The sequence below is a fragment of the Bacillus rossius genome, chromosome 6, assembly GCF_032445375.1.
Source record: "Bacillus rossius redtenbacheri isolate Brsri chromosome 6, Brsri_v3, whole genome shotgun sequence".
Taxonomy (NCBI): domain Eukaryota; kingdom Metazoa; phylum Arthropoda; class Insecta; order Phasmatodea; family Bacillidae; genus Bacillus; species Bacillus rossius.
Genome location: NC_086334.1, coordinates 4,242,899 through 4,248,898, shown reverse-complemented (window position 1 = coordinate 4,248,898; position 6,000 = coordinate 4,242,899).

Sequence of the window (6,000 nt, the reverse complement as noted above, 5' to 3'; positions counted from 1 at the left end):
AGAGTTGATCATAGAACAGCACAATCTGGGTTTTTCTTTCTAAAGTTTTTCTTTCATTTTTACATTATCACACAAATGAGTGCTTCTTGAAATTTACATTTGCAATTGGGAGTTCACCCAAGAAATCCACCCTTTTGATTCATCCCCCCCCCTTGAACATTGCCCTTAAGTCTATTAATACTCTCGCTTCTGATATTTATTCCCTAAGCTCATTCCACTCCTTCCCTGTCCTCACGAGAATTTAGTGCCTTTTTTTTTCGTTCACCTCCTTGGAGTGCTCTCATGACCGTGCGTGTGTGAACATTCTGTGTCGGGCGAGTGCAACATGGTGTTGCGTGCCGAACAAACGCCTCTACAGACGTATCGATTATCATCTGCATAACAATCGAACAGGGTTCTTTCTACTTTTAGATGTGTTTTTTAAATATATATTGGATTACTAGACAATGTTTTCCTCTAATCCTTTGAAAATTGGCACCACTACCTCTTCCTTCCACTGCTTTGGCAACTGTCCCTTCCCCAACAATTGCTTAAACATCGCCTTCAGGTATCTGTACAACTCCTTGCACCTTAACTTAAGGTGGCTGTTCCCTACCATGTCCCTACGAGCTGTATTCCTCCTATTCAGTCTTCTAACCTCCATTTCTACCTCTTCCATTCATATTTTAAACCCCCTTCTGCTGTCTTGTTTCTTTCTCTCTATCCCATACTTAACCTTTACAAAACAGACGCATTTGCCTTCTCCAGGTCTCCCTCAATTGTCTGCCCTCTCCCCCTGATCACTGCTATTCCCTCCTCTGCTTCACTCTTCATACATAGCTGTGCAAGTCAATCCAATTCCCCTTTCCCCTTATTAATGTATTCTTTGCGTGTATACATCATTTGCCTCACTTTTTTCCTCTTGATTTATCTCCCCCTCTCCATCAGTGCTTTCATGTTTGCCCCCATAGCTTTCTGGCTTTGGCACGAAACCTCCAATATTTATGCTTTAGTGTGTAAATCTCTTTCCCATAGTACAGTGGGTTTCCCCTTTCCATATCCATATGACAGGCACGGACTATACCACTACCTGTTTCAAGATATCCCTTATTACCACCCATTTTTATGATGTTTAGATATAGGTTTAATTGGGGTGAAACACTGGCAAGATAAACTATATTAGTTGTATGAAAATAAATTACTGTGAGGACATCAAAGCTCTACTAAATGAATGGGATTCAGGGTTGGATAGGTTTGCATCCCAGTATGAGCAGCTTCGTAAATTATGTTTTATATGGTGTGCTTGAATGCAAATCTTTATTTTAATAATTAAATAATAATCCAATGGGGAATGAAACAACATAATTCATTATGAATACTTAGAGAAAAGATAGAGCAGTTTGCCACACTGACGCCGTCCCCACTACCTCTATTGAATTTTACGTGATTTTAGTATTGTTCGGAATCTCAGGGTAGGTTCGGCCTTGTGGCTAGAGGTAGCGGTTCAACGCAGTAGGGCCCCCCGAGCTGTTATGGCCACTCGGGACGCCTGAAAGAGAACACGAAAATACTGATTGATGTCTAATGAATTTATTACGGCACAGCCCTGTACATAGTGCTGCCCGTCCTGGCCGTAACGGTTGTCCCGAATTGAATAGTCACACGCGCGACCACTTTCTCAGTGGCGCTTCACAATTTTATTACGCGGTAAGGTCATACACTTGTACACGATGCTGTGATAATAAAACAAACCCTAACATGACATATTAATACCTGATGAATAAAACACTTCACAATTACACATTACGTATTACACTGGGCTAATGACACGTAGGCCCGTAACTCTGGCGACTCTACCTGACTCTTATACTTGTCTCAGACATTGACTCGTTAATAAGTTTGAGTGCACGTGTTGCCTACTGGCTGCCCCGTGCGGGCTGAAACTATTTAGCCGGTTGGCTAAGTTATCGCGTGAAGCGCCGACGTAACATCTCGTAGATCACCCACAGTACTTACGTATTACGATGAACGCTCGTCTTGGAGCACTGAATAATTTAAGTTAAATACTACATGGTAAGTCGAGGCCGACCACGGAACTGAAAGAAAAGGTTTACGAAAGATTACGGCTATTGAAAACTACATATTAGTGAAAAAATGAAAGTTGCTGGTCCCGTGTTGCGCGGAGGCTGCCGGCCTCTCTGAGCTCCGAAGGATAGCGCCGCTCTCACCGATCGCGACCCCCCTCCCCCCCGCCACCCCTCCCGCGGAAACGTGTGATTTTCGCGGGAAACTGAACCGGCCAGGTTCGGGACAAGGCCTCAGTGAAACATAATTTTGAAAGAAATGAAATATTAAATAATGAAAATAATGTCAATCTCCTGTGGAAAAAAATACATACATTACATTTGTTGTAGTTCGGCGGAGGGATATGCTACACCTGGCCAGATCCTTCCGCCGACGTAGCACTTGTTACCTGGCGTTCGCCCCGTTGCACTTCCTACACTCCGGTGCGTGCACGAGCGCGTTCGGTGCACACGCCTTTGTGAGACGTTGATGAAGCATAGCGGTCTATGCGACATAGAGGAGCATTGGCGGTCGGTGTCAACACCTTGTGCTCATCAAAATGCCAGTAAATATTGTCCCAAGGAGATGGCTGAAATGTGACTAATACACCCTATGAGCTTTCTAACTTTCGGTAGGAAGCTTTTACTTGAGCTCCAGCGGTAGGTAATGTAAGTAAAATTTCTTCTCTGTGGCATTACTCCGACCTGGCAAGCACACCAGTTTGGATTTGATTCCACCGGGCTGAGGAGAGTAGGAATCCTACTCCGGGACACTCTTGGGCTGTATGAAGATTTGTGTTCGCACACTGGCAGGCACTGGCAGTCCCTGTTGCATCACCATTTTTCTGCTCCCAGAACAGGACTCATGTTCGCAAATTCCTGAAGTGCAATGATGGGTTACTGGGGAGTAGAAAACCATTTGGGAATGCTTTTAGTCAGTTGGAGAATGGAAAGATTGTCAGCAGTCTCAGCAATATTAGTAACGGTTTTCCTCTGTCCGATGAAGCAGTGTTGTTTACATAATAAATACTTGAAAAAATGGCACTATTTCACTTAAAAATAACTTTTTTAATTTTTACATAGCTCTAGATATTCACCAAATTTCAACTTCGAGTGTAATTAAAATGTTATATTTTATATCGAAACATGTGTCAGTTCACGATTACGAACTATTCCCGCAGTTTAATCCATATTCTTCTACTGATGACACTGCCAGTTCTGTATGCCAGTATATCGAAAGTATAGCCTCCAAACCAGATGCCATATCATTACTTCTCAGCTGCCGATCAACAGTTTCAGGATATAAAGGAATGCTCATCAGTGAGTGGAAGTGCTGATAGTACAAAAGGGAATGCACCACAGCGTGTATTCTTGATAAAATGAAAAGCATCTAACCAAAGTTGATACAGTCCATGCCTTATGGAGCATGCAGGCATAGCGGACTGAAGTTTACAAGATGATAACTAAGGGCGCGGTTACACGGGACCCTGAACTACTTCAGGTGAACATGTTTAAGTAAACACGTTTACAAACGCGAAAGTGTGCGGTTACACGGTAGTTGCAGTGATGCCAGGTCGTAATGTTACAAATTCCCGCATCTGATGACAAAAATTCCCTTATTTCCCTCATTGGAGTGTGAAAATTCCCTCTAAAATCCCTCTCACAAGCGTTTTATGTTTTAGTGCTAAAATTATGTACCGGTATCGCCGGACACTGGTATAACACAAATAATTGTTATTAAATAACTGTTAATATTATTTACAAGCTATAAATTCACCTTTTTCGTACATAAAAATAAACATTCACGTAATTTACATGAGTAAGCTGAAGAAATAAACATGAAGATTAAATATTCAGTTAATTAACATGAGGATCACAAGAAATAAAACATGAAAGTCACAATTAACAGTATGTTTCCTGTTTCCGAAATATTTATATGTCAGAAGTTCCTGGAGGAGACTCCTCGTCATTGTCATACAATTGTTTTGTGTTGTGAAGTTTGAGGTGTTCGTGCTTCACTTGAAAAGAATTGCAGTTGATGCCTTTACTTTGAAAACACGAACGCACGATTGCCACGGCATTCAAAGTGCTGTCACTAAGTCTGTTCCTTTTCTTAGTTTTAGTGTCGTACACAATGCTGAATATTCTTTCAGCTTCAGCATTTGAGTGTGGAAATGTTAATGCCAATTTCGCAACATAACCAAGGTTAGGAAATATTTTCCGATTATTGAAGTCTGTTGTTTCAGCAATTTTGCACCACATTGTATCTACCGGCATTGTTAGCAATTCTGTTTTTTCTTTGTCACTAAAAGAATGAGGTAGTTGTTGCCATTCTACGTTTAAAGCAGTCAAATCAACTGAAGTTTTGTATAATTCTGCAAGATTTACGATATTTGGTACAAGATCCCTCCCACTATAATGTAAAGCTACATTGGGATCAATAAATGCCAGTTCCTTAAAAATTGGTTTATCCAAAGGTAGGCGCTTTTGCATTTCTTGAGCAGCTTCGGAGTAGAAATCAAGGCACCTTTTCCTAAAATCTTCAACTAAATTTGGTGGAAATGTTTTTAGTAAATTTTCACATTCAGGACCCAAATAAACTGAATTTAATTGCACAAAATTTGATGGATTTTTGCAGTTAGTTTTGACAACATCTTTAATTGCCTCCTTCTTCATAAAATTTTGACAAATTTGCTTTAGAATTTTTTCTGATTCTTCTGACAGTTTGTGTACAATAATATTTCTGGACTGAAAGATGGCATTGAAAGTATTAAAGAAGTTCAATGAATACTTGAGGAACAATAAATTAGCCTTGGTCATGCCATTCTGCAAGTGGGTAAGAATGAATTCAGCACTCTTGAGTTTGTCTTCAACTACTGCCAGCAAGAAGAAATGCTCGAGTGCTGGCCATATTTCCAGAACTCTACATATACACTGATGCATCGCTAGCCACCGAGTGTTTGAGGGCTTCAGTACTTTCAACCGTTCAGCATGAAAGAATTCTTGGATATCAATCAACTGTTTACATCTTTTGGCACTGCCCGAGATGTAGTTGTATATTGCCCGAAGTAACTCTTCTGCAGATCCAGACAACTTCTCACAAGCTTTGCTTGCAACCAAAGCTGCTGAGTGGCAAATGCATGGAAGCAAAACAACATTTGGGGCATCGTCACGCAAGTGTGAGAAAAATGAGTTTCTCGCTCCCACCATTACTGAGGCACCATCAGATGCTACACCAACAATGTTCTCAACTGGGATTTCTTTGTCTTGTAAAGATTTTTTAAAAGCTCCGTAAAGTGAAGCGGCAGAGCAACTTGATGCATCAAGAGGTATTAATTCAAGAAGTTCAGTTCTTACAGTGTTTTGAACAGGGCAAACGTAACGCACTAATACGCACATAAATTTGGTGACTGAAATGTCAGTACTTTCATCTACAAGTACAGAAAAAGGAACATTTTTTATATAGTTTATGGTCTCTGCATTTTCCACAGTTGCAAGTACATTCTTAACAATTGATGTACATTTTGTTCGTTTCATTGTTACCTGTTGAGCTATTTTAGAATCTTCAAAAATTTCAGTACACAATGGCACTAAGTGATCAGCTATACTCAGTGCTACGTTGTGTTCTGCAAAAAATGCAGCAAGTTTAATTTCAGCAGCCTTTACCTTGTTTTCAAGTGTTGGTTCTTTTTTCTGTACCAGTGAAACAATTGATGGTACTGATTTTATAGCTCTCATGTTACTTATGTGTTTGTTGGTTTTAGCATGTTTTTGAAGTTCGCTTTTGCCACACACCAAAGTAGAATTACAAACTTTACACTTACACTGCTTTGAATTGTTAGGTACTGGAATCAACCAAGACTTGAACTCTGGATCTTCTAACCAAGCATTGAAGAACACCTTTTGTTCCCTTTTGGATTTCTTGTTATTGCTTGTTTCACCATCGGCACTTCGTTTT